A 21,805-nucleotide genomic window follows, 5' to 3' on the forward strand; every position below is an offset into this window, starting at 1 on the left:
GATGGGTTGGGGATTTTCCCCATGCCAATTGCTGAAGAAATATATTGATCCTTTATTTGAGTGTGCTACCACATCCCCTAACCATGTGGCTTATTGGGACAGTGGCATCTCGTCTCCCACCTTTTCTCTTTTGTAGCACCCCATCAGGGGATACTTTGTTTGTATCTATAATTAATTAATTTTGACCATTTTTATGTTTTTTAATGTAATTAGATTACATTTATTCTAATTATAATTTTCTAAGTTTTAGTTAATCAAGTAAATATCATAACTTTTTCATTGTAGATTTTTAATACTATTTACATAGTTTAAATTAATTCACCAAAATAGTTAATTTCTTATAATAAGTAATTTTATCGAATTAAATTTATTTGTTATTTTTTGTTTACACAATGGGAAATCCTATTATAACTCAGTGGTCAAAACAACATTAGAGGCATTCATCACTCGATGATATGTGCCAATGCAAGTTATCTCATCACAATTATTCATGGAAAACCATGACACTTAGAACTACGAGTTGGTAGTCCTTAAGAAGACATACTTTCACTCTTACATCTATTAAAAAAAAAAAAAACCAAACCTTACTCTAAACCCTTATTTAATATCTCCATTTACATATATCATTTTAATTATTTTGCAAGTCGCAATAGTGTGGACTTAAAACTGGTTTAACTCGCCCACTAGATTGAGTGGATAGAAAATTCAAGAGACCCATGAAACACTTTTGACTTTATAAGGTGTGATTAACAAGGCTATCTTAAGCCACCTCTTAGATTCAATGGATAGATTATACAAGTGCCCCATGAAAGACTTTGAGTTTATGGCCTTTACCTAAAAAGTGAAAAGCGATTTTATGTCATTTACTATTTTATATCATAACTACAGGAGATATTACATGTGTTAGTTCTAGAATGAGAGTAATTAACACATGCCCATACATACAAGAGGTAATTCTAGAGTAAGTCATACGTTCTCACACATACAACTAGTTAGTTTATTTGAAAATATATATAAATAGTGTTATAATCTATAAATAATGTTTAAATTATTATTTTGTGAAGAAATTATATTTATTTTTTAAATTTATTTAAATAAGTAATAAATTGCATAAATGAATAGAAAAATAATTTTAAAATTTCAAAAATTATTTCAATTTTATTTTTTTAAGTACAATAACATTTAAATTTGTAAGTTTTTAATTAAAATTTTGAATTAAAAAATATATTTTTAATCAATTGATTTAATTTTATAACATGTTTCTATATCTATACACAACCATATAGCTATAAATATTCAAAATTTAAAATTATTTATATACTTGGGTTGTTAAAAACTAGTTTTAGTTATAAAAGAGAGTTTAATATATATCATTTATCTAAAGAGAATAATAGATACACATTTTTTTTAATTTAAAAATTAACTTTCTCTATTACAAAGTGTTGATGGTGCTTGAAATTCGTCAAACAAGGGGTCTTCCCGATGTGAAGTCCAAATTAGAGACCACACTATTTGGAGTAGGAGCCCCATCCAAAGTATCGACCCGATTGCCATATATCCTCGCAGATTTTCCTTGGCTACAAAGCTTGATACAAGAGAGTAACACACATGTATTTTTGGATTAGCAAGTGAGTATGCCTTGCGAAATGTTCCACTATGGAAAGTATCAACGTCCTTCTACCAAAAGGGAGGAGGCAAGTGGGTCGTTTAAAGACAAGTAACAATACTAATCTCGAAAAGGCACATAAGCATATACATATGAATGAGTGTTGGCTCAACGAGCTTCTGAGTTAAGTAAAAGTTCCAAGATATATCAAGACAGTGAACACCACTAGACCTAATAATGGATCACTAGAGAAGTCACTCACTCCTCCAAAATAATTATCTTCCTCTCGAATGCCTGGTAGGAGAAGCAAAGGTGAAAGGTCCTTTACATGAGTAATGAGGGTGTATATATGTCAAATGGGGTGATCATTCACATCCCTTGTGACTCTTCGACTACACTCATTACTGTTTGACTTCTCAATGACCTTTCAACTTCCTACATAATTTTTCCATATTACACGGATGAATCTTAGACTTCCACTTTACATTACATTTCTTCGATATTGAATTTACATAATCCATAAATGATGTGGCAAATAATGAATTATGATAGGACATGGCATGACACTGATGACATAGGGTACATGATGATGTAGTAGTGCCAAGTTGTCCTTCTTACTGCTTCTTTCTTTCTGTCTTCAATAAGAGATGTATCCAATACTTCATCTTCATGAGGGATATGCTTTGCTCTTCATATCCACCCTCCAAAGGGTTGTGAATGAGATAGAGTCTTCATGTGGTCCTAACCTTTGGTCTTCTATTGTCATAATAATAATAATAATAATAATAATAATAATAAAAGGATTGTAACCCAGTGTTCCTTTATCTTCTTGCCTGATGTTCATGTTATTTCCTCAACTGCATAAGTGTCTTCTAGCATGGTATCCTTCTCCATCTCCTTCACCATCATCTTGTCATGATATAATAGGGATAGAGTGAGACCCTAGTGATGATATGAGGTTTTGGCGTTGACACAAATGATGGTGCTTTTGGGTGATTGCCAACCACTCATGACAAGATGACATTAGTCTGATAAACTCCTAGCCTAATATGCTTCATAAAATCACTTATTAGGGCTCCAACTAGTGATTGATTGAGAAATGACTCAAGGATTCTGCAGTTCTAGAGGCCAAGGTCTAGGACTAAGGCTTGAGACTACGCAATCCATAGTTGAGGATGTCCAGGGAAAAAGGATTACACAGTTGAGGGACTCAAGGAATTAGGCTAGAGGCATGAGCCTTGAGACTATGCAATGCATAGTTCTGGAGTCTTTGACAGAGGGACTGCATAGTTGAGGGAATCAAGAACTCAAGATGGAGGCTTGAGGCTTGATACTACGTAGTGCCCAGCTCTAAGGGCCTGGGGCCAAGTGAATGCGTAGTTGGGGAACTTAGGAGTTCAAGCTTGAGGCTTCAAGCTTCTTAATTTTGAGCGGTTCAAGGGCTCGAGATTGAGTCTTGAGGCTTGAATTTTCCCAATGTGTAGTTCTAGAGGGAGAATAGTCTCAAGGATTGCGTAGTTGCACAGCTCAAGGTGTCAGGGTTGACATTATGCAGTGTGTAGTTAAGGCTGACATGGAGAAATAAATTGTGTAGTTTTGGAGCTCAAGGGTCAAATTTGGGCACTTTGACTGCGTAATGTGTAGTTCCAAGAGGCAAGGATAAGGCTTGAGGTTTAATACTACATAATGTGTAGTTTAGGAAGGATGAGTGAGTTCAAGTTTCCCAGGAGTGAAATTTCCTAGATGAGGTTAAGTGTGGAATCATTGAACCAAAGTGAATGAGGAAAAAACTTGAGAATGATCACAAATTTAAGACATAAAATTGATTACTCAGAATACATGAACAACATGCTTCCCTCAATGCGATGACAATGCGACGACTTTCCCCAAGTGTGATGCTAAGGGTATACTTTGCAATGACAATGATGACACTTATGTGACATTGGATAAAACTAGAGAAATGAGTGTAAAACATGACTACATGACTAGAGGGACTCATTTACACCAAATTTACCCTTTTAAACAAGCGAAAACTCCACTTTACGTGATAAGGGACACGTCTCATGCTAAAAGATGACATTTACTATATAAAGAGAAAAGTGTGAATGGAAATTGTGATATGCGAATGACGATGAAAAGAATAGAAGGGGGAACCAACATACATGGAAATGGCACTAATTAGGATGAAAGAAAGTGAAGGCGATGGTTGAAAGCATGAAAGCGTCGCTGACAAAAGTGAAGGCACATAAAAGCAACAGTCCAGAAAACTCACCAAAACAAAAGAAAAATCACAACCAAAAGGGAGAGACTATCAATGAAATCATGCATTGACTGTCAACATGGTTTGATCATTGCACAAACATAGTCTTGATGGACTTTTCTATGATTGTACAAGCTTACATAAAAGAATGTGCTCATGAACTTATTACAGACTAAGCGTATGCAAGTAGGTGACTTCGACTATTATAATCCAAGAGGGAGCTCAAAGACTTAACAAGGCATCAAACAACCAGAAGTGACTACGGAACGACCGATCGCAAGATCCTCAATAGGCTCCAAAATTCATGTGTAGTAAAAAATTTAGAGGGTCTTTGTCACAACGACAACACAAAGTCAATTCTATTTATTTTCCTTATTAAATAAGAGTTTGAAATAAAAGTAAATGTTAAAATCTCATACACTTCCTCGAAAATTAGACCCACCCTCCACTTTACAAATGAACCGTTAATTATTACAAGGAAAGGAAAAGTTTGATGTGTCATTTAATGAGGAGATTAACAACACCATAAAGATTTCTTGAATAAAATTTTCCTTGATATGAACACAAAGCCTCTCATGTTAATAAGACTCTTAAGATTCCCCCCCTTCAACCTTTGCATCATCATTGTTACATGGTATATGATCTAACACATGACCTATCATGTGGTAACTAACCTGACCTCTATTTTCTTCGTGACCTATCATAAACCCCACAATACATCTCAGCTTTTATATTGTTGAGATTAAATAAATACATCTTTTATAAGGTATATGGGGTAGCATAATTGGTCATTGTTGTGTTATGAAGTACTATGTAAACCATGAGGTTCAAGGTTCAAATCCATGTGAGTCAATCCAACCAAAAGAATTTATTTAACATAAATTTATTTATATAATAACTAGCTTAGATCGATCACAACTCAGGATCTATCAAGCATTGAGAGGGATGAAATCTCTCAAGGTGTAAACCCCTTTTTTGAGTGTAAAACTTGAGGAAATGTTTTCACCCAGAGATATGTGATTCCTCTTGTTGTGTCATTGATTAATAGTTCAAATATATATATATATATATATATATATATATATATATATATATATATATATATATATATATATAGATAGATAGATATATCCAAATAAAGTGACCTGTAATTATGTTCATTAAAATATGAAGAGAGATTACATTCTGCATATACACATTTATAGCGTATTCATATATATTTTCTTCTTGTGGCGAGAGAACATGCCAACATGTGTAAGATTGATTAGCATGAAGACCTATAGATTATAGCCACAAATAAATACATAAAAAATTTATTCACAAAACTATAAATCACCATTTGGATAATGGCATAACATAGCTTGTACATGAGAAATTGGGCTAACATTGATAGCTTCTCACAAAAAGCTCTGGGAGAAGAAAGTTGCATAATTGTCAAAGTATACATCCTAATTCTATCAGGAGATACTAACACCGAGGCATATAAAGGATAGAAAATCCATCATAACCTATAAGGTACCAAGTCAAAACAACCTATTAAAAAATACCATTTTTGTCATTGCCATGAAAAGCAAGCATGCATATATATATATATATAGATATAGATATAGATATAGATATAGATATAGATATAGATATATAGATATATATATGCATTTGAGAAATTTTGAGGTTTGCAATGGACCTCGTAAGGAATATTATAAAATAATGAGAATAATAAAATAATATTAGGTTACATCATCAAATTTTAGAGGGAAAAAATAAAAAAATACATTTTCAACAAGTATTTTCAACTTATCTCCCTATGGTTTTACTCAAATATAGAGCATGAGCACTCATTTGATTTAAAATATAATTCCTCATCAAAATGATACCCATGTTGCATAGTTTTGATGGAATTTGCTACATGAAAAATGAGAAATACATCAAAATCATGATTGCAATCACATTCTTTTTATGTATTTCTCATTTTTCATCTAGCAGGGTCCACCAAAAGTATGTAACATTGGCACTCCTTGGATGATGAATAAAATTTCGCATCCAATGAGTGCTCATGCTTGAAATTTGAGTACAACCATAGGAACATAAGTTGAGAATAGGAGTTGAAAAACTAGTTTTTTTATTTATTAATTTTAAAAAAATTTAATTAATCTTTTTATACAAAAATGGTGATCGCACCCATGTTGACATAATCATCTTGAATCTTCTTGGTTCTTATAAAGTTGATATTGATTGTACATTTTTGTTTTGAGGCCCATCGTAGACATCAAAATTTCTCTAACAAATATTCTAGTTGTCACTGAAACCATTTTATTTCATTGATCATTCATGGCCCAAAGGAAAATTACAAAGAAGCCTCATTTCCTTTAGATAGGTCAAATAACATAAGAATACCATTGGAAAAACCATGAGTTGTTAATACCTAGAGGCCAAAATTTTCCAATGGTAAATTGACTCTCTTATGTAAATTTTACTTGGACTACAGTAACAATATATATTCATGGCCCAAAGGAAAATCACAAATAAGCCTTCTTGCATTTAAATAGGTTATATTACATAATAATATCATTGGAAAAACCATGAGTTGTCAAAACATGGAGGCCAAAAGCTGCCAACGGTAAATTGACTATATGACCTCAATTTTACTTCGACTAAAGTAACAATATATATAAGAATTAGTTTGTTACTCTTTTTTAATTTTAATTTTAATAATCTTATAAGCTTATATATAAAATAAATAGTCAATATTAGAGAAGAATACCATAGGAAAACCATGGGTTCTCAAAACGCAGAGTCCGAAAAATGTTGGTAATTTGACCGAGTCAAAATGTTTACATAAAATTAAAACATCTCTTCCATATTGGGCTATAGAGCACCTCTCGACCTGATAAAAGAAAATTAAAAATAATAAATAAAAATAAAAATTATAATAAATCATCAAACATTCTAAAAATTCCAATTCATAATGTATTTGAATTTTTAAAATTAAAAGAAAATGGACATTTATCAAATCCAAAATTAAAATATTTCTATATTAATAATTACAATCAGTTCATACTTATAGCACACCTATATTCAAGTGTGTCATTTGAAAATTGAGATTGTAAAATCTTTGAACGCATATAAAAGAGTAGAATAAACTTTTCAGTTCAATGGGAACTTCAAAAACTAGTTTTAAAGAACTTTTGACATAGTGTCCCATGCATTTCAAGGAGCTTTAGAGGGAGCTTATAGATATTTTCATAATTCTCCATGAGAATCAATTAGAAGACACTCAATAATACTAAAAATAATCATAACGTATTTGAGGAGATATTTATTAGATGTGATACATTTATGAACACACAATAGGGTCTCATTGTTACAGTAATGAGATAGGTACAATAGATAATGATAAAAACCAATCACAACTAGATAATAATGACACATAAGTGGGTATAATTCACAACTCACACTTTCATTTGGAAACAACACTCTCTTAAACAATGCATTGGTGTTTGCCTAAATTTTTCACAAGACAAAGGGACTATTTTTCCGCATATCCCACCTTAGGAGCTGCTAGAAAGTGGATGAAATGGACAATCCTTAGATCTGTTTCAATCTATTTCATTCATTGAATGGAAATCACAATGGTGATGACATCCCTTCACATATTGATGAAGGTTGGAGACCCACTCTAGCAGTTGTAGATCCCACTCGCACTTAGAGAATTCATTCTAGCTCCTTGATCCAAGAACATCTACACACATGCAAAAATGCGCAACAAAAAAGGATTTTCATCTTTAGAAATAAAATTTAGGTTGAAAAATTAGCTAGTCATAGCAATATACTATAATCCCACAATATTAGATGATGTAGAGAGAAAAAGAAAATTGGCATTCCATGTGAAATAACAATACAATAGTGGAAATATACCTTTAGGTTTAAACTACTCACCTGTAATCCCTTTACATTTTTCCTCCCTTGACTTGCTCACAAATTGGGATCGTTGATAAATTAGGAGAAGACATTTTAGAAACAACCCTAGGAAAAAAGTCCATGTAATAAAGTTAATAAAGGAAAATTAATAACCAAGTTCATGGGACACTTATTCCAAATTGAATATTGCACAAAATATCCTAGTGTGGGTGTTCATTTGGTTTATTATAGCTAAGGAAATTGGCAAAGGAAATGACAAAGGATTTGGTAGGGAAAAGAGGGATTAATTGGCATTTTATTTATGAAAATAATGAAAAATAGGAGAAAAGGAAGGTGAAAGGTTAGAGGTTTGCATTGTAGGAGGAAAATGAAGAAAAACTAATGGAAAATGAAGAAAATAAAGGCATATTTAATAAAAAGGCTTATGAGGATTAGTTCACAACTGTTCGTCAGTTCATTTTTTGGAGCTCTCCCTCTATACTCTCTACTCTCTCATGCTCTTGCATACTTAGAGAATTCTTGGAGCACTCTAGCATTGGAGGAAGAAAGCACAAGAAAGAAAAGGGTAGCAAATATCATGCAAGGGTTAGATCAAGAAGCTACAACATGATTACTTGTAGTTATTGAGTTTCATATATTTTTTCCTTGCTATTTTTTGCATGCATGGTACATGTGATGAGCCTCAGTATTGCAACAAGAGTGCTACAACTCCCAAGGCTAACAAATTTACTTTATCAACTTGGTGTTTCTTATAGACTTAGAGGTGACAATGTTGTATACACAGTAGATGCATCAATCTACTCATGCCACCCTCAACTAGTTCACTTGATCATTAGGGTTCTATTGGGCTATACAACAAACCTCCCCATTTCAATTTGTTTCATAAAAAGCTTTAATAAGAAATGGGTACCCTTTAGAATATTAGTAAAACCAATAGCATGTTTGAAAATTAAATTTTATAGTAAGTCATTTAAAAATTTTCTTTTATGGTAGGTTAAATCGCAATCGCAATTTTCAAATCTATCAAACCCATGAAAGTCCTCTTGATAAGGTCCAATATGATTTGAATTATAATAAAACCTTATCATAAAGCTTTATCAAATGCAAACAATTATAAAAAGAATATATCGCATCGCATACATCCTTTATTAATGGACTTAAAGTGTTCCATTGAAATCCTTCGATGTGATAACTCTATTGGAAAATTGCATATTGCTACTCATCAACAAATCGATCCAAGTCTTCCATAGAAAACCTCCGATGTGATAAGCTGATCGCAATTGTGCATCGTTAAAATCATAAGAAACATTCCAAAAAGGCTCCTTCGCAATCTTACGATGCGATTTTATTATCATAAAGTGTGCTTTTGATATAAGGCAAAACACGAAATATCACGAACATGTGTGGCTGAAAACTATAAATCAATTATAAAGAAAATTTAGACGATTTATTAAGTTTAAAGCATGCTGCCTCCCCATGCTAGCTCACCACTGATCGCAATTACAACCATGCAATGAAACCATTTAAGCATGGCACTTGTAACTCCCGATCTGCGATATGCGATTATCGTTAATCATTGATCGGGAAGTCATGATACCCATACTATAAAAGACCGTTATAAATTTTTAATGCAACATATCATCATGGCATTAAAGTTTCACGTTGGAAGTTATGGGGAAATCATTAATAAGAAGTCATGGTAGAATCTTTCAAAGATTTCACCCATGGTGGCTTAATATATCATAGATCCATAGCTTCTATTGTGCTTATTTGTTGTTACTCTTGTGCATTGTGTATTAGCTTTGAAAAAAAATTTTCCAACGTTACGTCCTTCTGTTTCATTTTGCAGAGAAAATCTGAAATCATCGTCCCAGCAAAAACGTCTAAGAGAACCCGAAAAGCAAGGGCCCCCATCATAGCGAAAGATGAACCAGCAAAGTTGGTACTAATAGCTGACACTACCTGTGCAGGCCTTGGAAAGACTTCATGGGAGGGTATATATAATTTACTCGAAGCTGAGGATCCAAGCGAAGTTGAAGAAGAAGGAGCAATAGTTGGTTCAACTGATAAATCAGAAAATACTCTTTACGATTTAGCCAACTCCTTCCTCCATAGAATAGCAGCCTGTGCAAAAGTATTACCATACAATGACCTGGTGAGATGGGTTATAGAAAGTATCAACATAACCGACAAAGCATTCTATACAGCTGATGGAAGGATGTTCAGGACATTCAGGGTAGAAGATATCAAGAAGATGTATCATTTTCCGAACCCCCAGAAAAATTACAACAAAGCATTTTTAGAAGGTTTCGATAAGGAGAATGATGTAGAGTTAGACCCTATCAAGCAATGGAGTCATTTCCCAAGAAATCATAAGCATGAATCCACTGGTATGTACTCTGTAGACTCCTTAGCATCTCCCTATTGCTATGCTGGTGTTATGATATATAGACTTTTTGGAGTCTCTTATTTAGTTAGGTTTTCCATAGAAATGGTGCCTTTAATGGAAGTGGCAATCAACTATTATATAATGGATTGGGCAACCATTTTATCAAATAAAATTGCTAACCAAATCCTTGATTATAGAAGAAATAGGTTTGTAACTACCCAAAAAATACCCCCATTCTATATGAATGCATACATCATGGATACCATCTGTTCAAATTCTGATTACCCCATTCTAGGTTGGAAACAGATGCCTCAAGACCCAACCCCTATTCACATTTATCATAAGTATCTATGGAAGGCCCATTATAAGGATCATATATATAGAATTTGCTATGGTTTTGTTTTACACATCCATCAAACCATATTGAACAAACTTGCTCCTCGATTATCCGATGAGGCCATCATTGACCTAACATCAATCAGTAGTTGGTTCAGTTAAGAAATGTTCACCTATCTCAACCTTTTTGGCAGCACCACAAATCCACATGTTCTCCCCTTGTACATTCCTGATAAGCTATTGGCCAGAAAAATAGCTTACGAGATAACAGAAACAGGAATTTCAAGGAACCTTAAAGAGTTCAAGAAACAAATGTGGCCTCCATTTCCCCTTCGCTGTGGCACCTACACACTACATGATTTCAAACATGTAGAGAAAGAAACGGAGAAGATAAAAATTCTGAAGTTAGCAGTCATTCTTAAGAGATAGTATGATCCAAGAGCACTGGCTTACAACTTCACCAGTCAGCTGAAACTTGCCAAATTTGAACATGAGACAGATGAATTTGATGACTTTTTCACCTCAGCTGAGTTATTTTCATGGGTAAAACATCTAGAAAAGATCAAATTAGGAGCAGGGGGGAGAGATAAATTTATGCAGTTCAGGGCATAGAGGTTACAAACATTGCCTCTAGATTTATTGGCCACTACCCCTATGGTGTAGAAAGAAGGCCACAGTGAAGAACAAACTACTAAGAAGAGTCCTCAAAAGGAGAAGATTCCTAAAAAGGAGAAGAGTCCTGAAAAGGAGCAAACAAATGAAAAGACTAGCGATCTCCTAGATACCGATGTAAATATTGATTCCAGCTTACTCAAGGAATGGGAGTAGTTTGATCAAATGATCAAGAACTAGAATGACTCCCAAAACATCGTTACACCAAAATCAACCACAACACGAGAGCATATTGCTACTAATACTACAATTGAAGGGGCAGTCAGCACAATCAACACCCACCAGGAAATTGAAATAATTCCAGAGAATCCTTATGAAGAAATTGTATTGAAGGTAGAGGAAATACCACCCCTGTATGTATTTTATAGTCCAAAGCACAGGGTTGTGGTCAAAAGACAAAGGAAAAGGAGGAAAATTAACCAGGGAACACTCTCAACTCCTTAAGTTGAACTAATGAATTTGGTATGGAAAGGCTTAGAAGTCAACCCTTCTCAGGATTTAACAAAGTTGTCTCAGTATGCAGGTGCCTATACAGCCGCTATAATGGACAAAGATTCCAATGTTAGCCAACTGATCAATGAAAAGGATCTAAGGATCACCTAACTTGAAGAAAAAATGGCATTGGAATAGTAGAAGATCAGACAACTTGAGCAATAGATAGTAGAGAAAAAATAGCAGAATGAGCAACTAAAAGAACAACCAAGTCTGGAGAAGCAAAAGATCAATCAGCAAGCTCTTCAGAAGCAACAAAAGTTGTCTCAAGAACTCGGCAAGCTTGAAGAGACAATTTAGCAGGAGAAGAAAACTAAAGAAGAACAAATTGCACAGCTGCAATTACAGTTAGGAAGTTTCAAGGGTTATCCAAAGGTTGATGAATTCAAAAAGGAAGCCCTAGAAATGACTAAAGCCTTATCTTGGCAACTAAATATCCTATGCCATAAGATATCATTAGTTGACCCATTGTGCACTATCATTGCATCACTCATTGAGTAGGCAGTTGATACTAGGCTAGAATTTGAAAATGCAAATGACAAGGTAACAAAATTTCTCTCTTGGAAAAGTTCAGAAGAAGGCATGGCTGATAATCTGCGAAAATCCAAGAATCGCACAAAGAAATCTTGTTTTCGTAGTGGGAATCATAGTTAATTAAGGCCGAAAGAGCTACTTCTAGAGCTAGGGCTACAAGGAACAACGCAATCAAGTTAGTAAATGACAACTTGTATCAAACTAACTTGATCTCTAATTGCTCTCCAAGAAATCTCCCACAAGCAAAAGCACTAGAAGATCAATGGAAACAGGATTTGGCCAATAGAGAATAACAAATCGGAAAAGTGCAAAACCTGACTTGGGATGCATTTTGGTTTTTCCTAGTAAAGCCACACAGTCAACAAATGGCCACCAAATTCCTTGCCGATGCTATCAATCTCATGGTTCCCGAACTTTCAGATGCTACGTACACAACTCAACTGCATTCTAGGCTGAGTCACCCTCCAGAAATTCAGCAAATTCTCTCAATTTGTTAGCTGCAAGTGCAAAAGAAGAAGTAGATACAATGAATCAGTTAAAAGGTTGTCACACTGTTATTTTTATAAATCAAATCCTAGTTTTTTATGTTTGCAGTTTCAACAGCTCAAACCAATTTTTATTGACACTTAGTTTTTTTATTTTATTATTTAAACCCTTTCATGTCTTTGAAGAAAGGGTCCTCAACTTGTATAGGATTTGATTTGAGAAGTTGCACTTTTGTACTTCTAAATATTTTTTTCAGTAGTGGATCAAGGTTCTACAATTTTGTGAAGAAACGTTTTCAAGACCCGCACTTTTGTATTTCCTGGAAGGTTTTCTCAAATAAGAAAGTGGAATCGGAATGTTATTTACATCGGAAAGGCTCAAATGCATGCGGTATTTTTCTCTCTTTTATTTTGTCTTGTTTCCTATGTGATGAAGCATTCCTTTTAAAAGTTTCTATTGTTGATATATGTATGTTGTTCAAATAATTCTTTATCATGTCATTTCTGAAGGTTTAGAATTGTTATATTTAAAATATATACGTCAGCGATATACATTGTTATGAATGTGATATGTTTTATTAATAATTACTTTGTTTAATTTTTTAAAAAAAGTAATCATTATCCATAAATGAATCTTTCTATTGATTAATAATTCATCTATATGATTATTTATCTGTTAGAAATAATCAGAAATCTCATTGTTAATACATTACCCAGGTTTAGATAAGTATATTTGTATATGTCTGAGTTATAGGATTAAAACACTTATCATATTTATTATACATTATAAATCAATCATCCATCAAACCATTCATTTCATGGGAAACTAGTCCCACAATATCCAGTCGAAGCCACCACACCAAATGCAAAAGGAGCTATACTAAGGTCTAGACCATGTGGTTATCCCCGATTTTGGTGATAATATTTTAGAGGCGTCAACATTGTTGGCACTAGAAGGAGGGCCTAAGCTGTGAATGGTGAGAAAATCCAAACCCATAGACCATTCTAAGACCAAAACCCCCTTACAATCTCATCCACTTCTCCTTCGCATTCTAAATCTCCTATTTCTAAGTGAGAAGTTGAAAAGGAAAACACAACACCAACTACTGAAAACTTAAACACACCTGACAATACTTCTCTTGAACCCCTTGAAGTTCAGACCTTGATTCATAAAATCCAAGGTTTTTCAATATCCCAAGAAGAGTCTGAGTTATCCCAAGGCAGTGTGACTTCGCAATATATTCAATCCCAGCCTCTTACAAGATCCCAGAGTGAAAAGCATGGTATTTCACCAACTGAATTTCCTCTACGAAGTAGAAAAAGAGCTAGGAAGACAGCTTTAGAGTCTGACAGTGAGATTCTATCTTCATCATCATACATTCCATCTAAACCACTACAAAGTCATCCATCCATCCCTCAACTCAAGATCATAGTCCATAAGGGTACAGGTTCTCAAACATCCTCTACCCAATCACTTTCAACTGCCTCTTCACCCTCTTCCACTGTTAGTTCAACAATGGCACATAATCAACCTCAACCAAGACCATGGAAAAATCTTGGAGTTGTCGCTATGCCTGCACCCTTGAGCCAATTACCAGCTCATCCTGAAAAATGCTTACCAAAATTTAATCCAGACATTGGCATATTGGATGAAGAACATATAAACAATTTCATGTTGTCAATAAACTTGAATGGGGTAAGAGAATAAGATGTTGTTGTTAGGCTTTTTCCATACACTCTACAAGGGTAGCTGGATCGTGTTATTTTTCATTACCATCAGGATCTATCAATAGCTGGGATGCTTTTCAGGAGCAATTTTTAACCAAGTTTGGGGATGATAGGTCCATAATGACTTTAATTAATGACCTCTCCAATCTGAAATCTAAATCAAACGAACCCATCAAAGACTTCAACTCTAGATTTAATAAACTATTGAATAAAGTCCCTACAACATCCAAGCCTAGTGAAGAAGTCTAAAGCAAATGGTATATCTCTACGTTACCTTCAAACATAGCCACTTTCGTTGATAGGGCTGCCAAAACCACATTAGAAGAAAATATGAAGGAAGCTATTGTTGTTGAAAAAAGTATCATTGCTTTGGAAAAGAAAAACGCTCTTGAAGAGAGAAAATAAAAAATAAAAAAGTTACTTTCAAAGGTGATTCAAAAAGGAAAGTAGTTAAAGACCCATATGACATGGAAGGTTTACAAAATGTTCTGAAAACTATGTCTAATGAAATGGTGGAAATAAAAAATCAGGTACCTGAAACTTCTACTAAAATACCATTTAGAAACTTTAGAAGAAATTAGTCAACTGAACCAAAACCACCTAATGCTAAAAAAGTTACTTTCAAAGGTGATTCAAAAAAGAAAGTAGTTAAATACCCATATGACATGGAAGGTTTACAAAATGTTCTGAAAACTATGTCTAATGAAATGGTGGAAATAAAAAAGCAGGTACCTGAAACTTCTACTAAAAAACCATTTAAAAACTTTAGAAGAAATTAGTCAACTGAACCAAAACCACCTAATGCTATATCTAATGCAAAATCATATCAATATGATGATGAAGATGAAGACACACTTTTATCATCGGAGGAAATGGAAGAAGAAGAAATAGTTGAATGTCATGGGATGTGGGACTTTATCTTGTCTAATTCTAACAATGAAAGTGAATAGGAAGCTCTTCCAATAAATACCAGAAATAAAAGTGCAGCAGAGCCTATTCAAACAAATCCAAAAAAGAAAAAATTAAGCCCTGTTACTAAAGACAAATCTCCCATGAAGAAAACTCTAGTTGTGCCTACCCAAAATCAACAATCATCCTCTAATCCACCCTCATCATCTAAAACATTAGTAGTCTCTGAATCCATGGATTACAACATTGTCGAGGACATGAAAAAGACACGAGAAAATATTTCTTTACACAAACTTAACAAGCTAAAAAACTAATAGAAATTGCTACTCAAAGAGTTAAATGCAGTACCTTCTTCTCCTCTTCCAACCAGTGTATTATCCAAGGCAGCTAAAGGATCATGTAAACCAGCATCAGATAAAGTAGACACTACTGATGCTGTTTTGATCGGAGATAGGTCTAATTCTCATACTCCTCCTTTTCTCTTGACTTATGAGATGTATAATAGAAATCTGCATAGCTTCCTAATAGATTCAGGGGCTTCATCAAAGATAATGCCAAACTTAGTTTGCACTAAATGAAACATTGAGCCTCATAAATCTTCAATCCATATTGTTCAATTAGATTGGACTAAATTTTAAGTTTTAGGAGAGATTAATTTAGTCACCATTAGACTATCAGCTGATCCCAGAGTAGTTCAAAGGATTGATATATTGATTGTTGACATCCTTGAGTTCTATGGTTTAATTCTCAGCAGGGATTGGTCTAAGAAACTCCATGGTTACATTTCCACTAATTGGTCTCACATGTGGCTTCCCTATAAAGGGAAACCTAATCAAATCAAAATATATTGCGAAAAACACATGACTCATACAGTAACCGAGTTTGAAAAAGAAAACCAACATGTATCTTTCAATAAGAACATTTCTGTAAATTACTGAGCTGAGACATTCTTTGGAAATTTTAATGCTCAACAATGGCCTTTTCCTGTTAATAATTTCACATCACAAATTGAAAATTTTTCTCATACTGATACCTCAAGATGTGTTAGTATTGCTGATGAACTTGTAGATAAATCTGTAGATAAGCCTTTATTTTGGTCTTTAATTTTGATGGATCAAAATCCATTGATGGTGGAGGAGTAGGGTGTATTTTAGTTGGTCCTGAAGGGGAAAAAACTATGCTATCATGCAGACTAGAATTTGAGTGTACCAATAACACTACGTAATACCAGGCATTGATCAAAGGGCTTTATAAAGCAATAGGCCTAAATATTCAATATCTGAAAGTATTTGGTGATTTTGAAATTGTCATCAAACAAGTGAAGAACACTATTCATTGTCTCTCAGGTCATCTCAAACATTATCAATCCCTTGTTCAAGATCTCATAACTCATTTTCTAGCATTTAATATCTCTTCTATTCCTAGATCTCATAATGCAACAGCTGATTTATTGGCTAATGTTGCTTCTAAGCTCCTTCAATCCTAGGGTTATAGTCCAGATAGGTTTTCAATTGAATTAATTTTTCAGCCATCTGTCCCAGACAATGTCACCAATTGACAAGTATTTAATCATGATGAAGACATTTTAAACTTCTTGACTTCTAAAAAATCTTATGATGATCAGATTATTGATAAAAGCGATAATGATCTTTAGCTAAAACAAAGACAAAATGAGAATTCTATTCCTAAATCTATGGTCAAGCTAGAGGATCTCTGTGACATCAAAGATAGATTCAAAAAGGTCACTAATGCAAAACTTTAATGTTTGAATTAGTAAACCTTGGCACTGAAGCAAAACCACAAAATGTCAATCTAGGGCTTGAACTCACATTAGAAGAAAGATTTGCTTCCATCAGATTATTAAACAAGTACAAAAATGTTTTTTCTTGGAATTACGAATATCTGAAAACTTATGATACTTCTATCATTCAACACACAATTCTAATGATTTCTGATGAGAAACCTGTACAACAAAAGTTAAGGAAAATTCAACCAAATCTGGAAAGTCAAATCAAAGCAGAGTTGAATAAACTTCTGAAAGCTAAGATAATTTTCCTGGTTAGACATTCTAAATGGGTTTCAAACTTGGTACCTATAAGAAGAAAGAATGGCGATATTAGGATTTGCATAGATTTTACAAATCTCAATAAGGCATGTCAAAAAGATAATTTCCCATTACCAACAATGGAACAAATACTTCAATCAGTAGCTAGTTCAGAGTTAATGTCCTTTTTTGATGGTTTTTAAGGATACAATCAGATACTGGTGCATCCAGATGATAGACTAAAAACTACATTCATAACTAAATGGGGAACACATGCTTATCAGAAAATGCCTTTTGGCTTAATAAATGTTGGAGCTACTTTCCAACGAGCCATGGATATAGCCTTCAAACATTTAATCAATAGGTCAGTCGTTGTCTACTTAGATGACATAACTGTTTTTTCCATGAATAGGGCCAATCATCTACATGATTTAAAACAAATCTTTGAGTGATGTAGAAGGTATGGGATTTCTCTAAATCCCAACAAATCATTCTTTTCTCTAAATGAAGGCAAACTCTTAGGGTTTATTGTATCCAAATATGGCATATATATTGATCCTGACAGGATAAAAGAGATTTATGATATTCCTTTGCAACATAACTAGAAATCAATGCAATCATTTTTACGACAAATAAATTTTGTGAAAACATTTGTTCCTAATTTTTCTCATATATTCTTACCTTTACAAACTATGATTAAGAAAAATTCAATTTTCAAATGGGGACATAAGGAAAAATAAGCCTTTGACTCAATCAAATAGGAAATTATTAATTCTCCTACATTGAATACTCCCAGTTTTTCTAATCATTTCTTTTTGTATACTTTGGCCACTGAAACATCTTATGTTGTTGTTTTAACACAAATCAATGATTAGCAAGTAGAAGCACCTATTTCTTTCTTTAGTTACAATCTGCAGGGTGTTGAACTCAACTATTCCAAAGTTGAAAAACAAGCTTTTGCTGTGTTTAAATCTATCAAACACTTTAGACCATTTCTCCTAAAAACACACACAAAAGTAATAGTCCCATTATTTGTAGTGAGGCAATTGCTAGTGCAAAGGGAGGTAGCAGAAAAGAGAGATAATTGGGTAACAGCTTTATAGGAGTATGATATTGATATTAAACCAACGAAAATTGTGAGAGGGCAAGGTTTTTGTAGGTTATTAGCAGGAGCTTCTAATATTCCAGAAAATGAAGATTCAGATAAGACTCTTCAAGTGAACGAGATAAGTATCATAAATTCTGAATCTCAGTATGCTGATCTGATCTTTTACTTGAAAAATGGATATGCTCCCCCTAATTTCAGTTACAAAAATAAACATGCCTTAAGATTAAAAGCAAAACACTTCGAAATCATTGATGATGTGTTATTTAGAAGAAATTATGATTCAATTTTATTAAGATTCCTAGAAAAACTGAAGCACAAAAGGTTTTGTAGGAATTACATGATGGTCCAGTAGGTGGACATTTTGGAGGAGATACTATAGGTCACAAAATCATACATGCTAGATATTATTGGCCCACTTTGTTTAAAGATACCCATGATTATGTCAAAAAATGCAAGATATGTCAAACTGTTAGCGGAAGACAAAGGAAGCCAACCTTTCCTTTACAACCAGTAAACATTGAGAAACCATTTGAACAGTGGTGGCTTGATATCATAGGAGAAATTGTTCCACATTCTTCCAAGAAATACAGATACATCCTCACAGCCATGGACTACTTCACAAAGTGGGTAGAACCAATTCCGTTAAAGGTAGCCAACTCTGATGCAATCATGGAATTCATTAATCAATTCATCATTACCAGGTTTGGTGTACCTAACACTCTTATTTTTTATAATTCATCTTTATTTTCTGGGAGTAGTATATTGAATTTTCTCTTAAGAGAGGTTTTAAATTAAAATATTCTACAAATTACTATCCTCAAGGTAATGGTTTGGTAGAATCAACTAATAAGAATCTCATTAAGATTATTAAAATAACTGTTGATCAAAATCAAAATAATTGGCATAAATCTTTAATGTTTGCATTATGGGAAGATCGCATAACTTAGAAGGCCTCAATAGGTACTTATCCTTTTAACTTAGTGTATTGGAAAGAAGTTGTAATACCTTCAAACATAGCACTCCCATCTCTAGCCCTAGTACAATTTATTAAAGAAAATCCTTCTTCCTATATTCAATTAAGATTTGATAAAATCCTCAAACTGGAGGAGGAAAGAGAGAAGGCCAAAATCACTCATGATAAACATCAACAAATCATTAAATTTTCTTTTGATGCAAGTTCTACTGGTTCAAAATCATTTCAAATTGGTGATCTCGTGTTGAAATGGGACAAAGCACTTGACGGCAAAGGTAAACATACCAAATTTCAAAAGATGTGGCTTAGACCATTTCAAATCATTGAAAACATAGGCTCATCAACATTCATACTGCAAGATTTATCGGGAAAGAGAGATTCTCTTCCTGTGAATGGGCTTCTCTTAAATAAATTATTTTCTTAAGAAGGTAACCCTTTCTTACCTGTAAATATTCTTTATGCAAGTTTGTTTATTATAGAAAATAAAGTTGTAAATAGTCTTCCATTGGCCTTTTACTATTGAAGAGCTCTTTGAGAGAATATTGTGAATACTTTCTTTCAAATGCTAGAAACTTTTAAGGAAATGATTACAGTTTTGGAAAGTTGAATAAAACATTAAACTCGGAAGATCTCTTTAAAGTTTTCAAAGTCTTAAAAAACCTTGAAAATACTGTAACTCATTGGTGAGCTCTAGTATTGCAGCAATGGTGCTGCAATTCCTGGGACTCTCTAATTTACTTTTATCAACCCGGTAGTCCGTAACAAACTTGGAAGCAACGGTGCTATATGCACAAGTACTAGCTCTTACTGCAGGTTGTCACCTGATCAGCTAGCACAAGTTCTCTAGGAGCTTAAGCCAACTTCTATGAGTTCCTAGAAGAAGCTTTTAACTGTGATCGATGAAAGCCAACTCAAAAGAGGCTAGTCTACTCGTAGAAATAAGATGAAAGCTGAAAGGAAATGCAAACCCTAGTTTTACCGACTAACCCTACTTGTGCAAGAAAAGAGATCTAAGCTACTAAAATGGATGCCTTGACTATTGCAAAGGTAAAATGCATGTGTTTAAGCTACTTCTGAAGGAAAATATGGAAAAATCATCGTTTTATATTTTTGAGTAACGTTATGCAGAATTATTATGCATGTGTTTTAACTATTTTTGACTGTGGAGAGGTTTATTGGTGAAAGGAACTAGAGTGGGCATTTGCAATAGGTTGGGAAGGTGTGGAGAGGACCTAGGGGGTCCCTAGAACCCTTCTAGATATTTCCACCATGTTCAGATCTCAAAAAATTGCTCGCGTGAACTTCTACAGGAGGCTATAGGGGATCTATAGGAAATTCTACAGGAACAGGCCGAAAGTGGTTTTTAGAGGGTTGATGGAGGAAAAATGGTGGGAAAGTGGAAATTAAGGATGGATAAGGATGTTAAGGGGTCTAGCACCTGGTAAACGAAGTTCAGGAGTGATGAAGATGGTTGGATTTGTTCATGGATGAAGAAAGCAATGTTGCACAAAAATGTAGAAATTAGGGCTAGTTGGGAAAGTGTGGTGAATGAGGGAAAGAAATCTTGAGTGAGGGACGAGACCAGGTTGTATGATGGAGGAAGGATAGGTTGGAGTGTCTTACAGGTGTTTTTCACATTACTTTCCAAAACTGATCCAAGCAAAGACTAAAAAACCAGAGATTTATCTATTTTGACCTAATCTAACCTAAAAATCAGAAACACGGTGAACAAAAGTTTATAGATAGGAAATCATTCAAGAAAGCTATGGAAACTGAGCGAGAGCAGATCTAATCATGAAAACACAACTGATATCAACTTTTCCAACTTAAAATCTAACACTAGTAATTGGATTAGAAGGAAAAAATAGTGTTTTTGTGGTAGCAAGTGTGCCTTGGTCTTAATTCACGGCCCTAATGAAGGAGAAATGAGATCAAGGACTACTTGGTAGCCTTTTTGTGGATATTTTCTGTTACCAAATTGTAAAATCAACCTGAAGCATGAACAACTATCTTAATCATAAAAACAACCTAAGTAACAAAGCAAGATTTAACCTATATAACAAAAATTATTCTATGAATGCAGTAAAAACACATAAAAGTACACAAAGGAGGTACTGGGCACTTGGGTTCAGTCCAACCGCAAGAGCGACAGCCTCCTAAAAAAATATCAGAGCTGGTGCAAAGCTGGATTCATCTTCACTGATAAAAAAAAAATAGCTACATCACAAACTGTCTGCAAGAAGAAGCTCGAAAATGTGCTGATACAGGGCTGCACTAAAGTGCGAAAATAGACTAAAAAAAGGACTAAACTACTAAGGCTTGAAGCCTTCCTACTTATGCTGTTATGAAAC

Source organism: Pinus tabuliformis, chromosome 9, assembly GCF_031772625.1.
Source record: "Pinus tabuliformis cultivar Carrire ecotype Pingquan chromosome 9, CPIR1, whole genome shotgun sequence".
Classification (NCBI taxonomy): Eukaryota; Viridiplantae; Streptophyta; class Pinopsida; order Pinales; family Pinaceae; genus Pinus; species Pinus tabuliformis.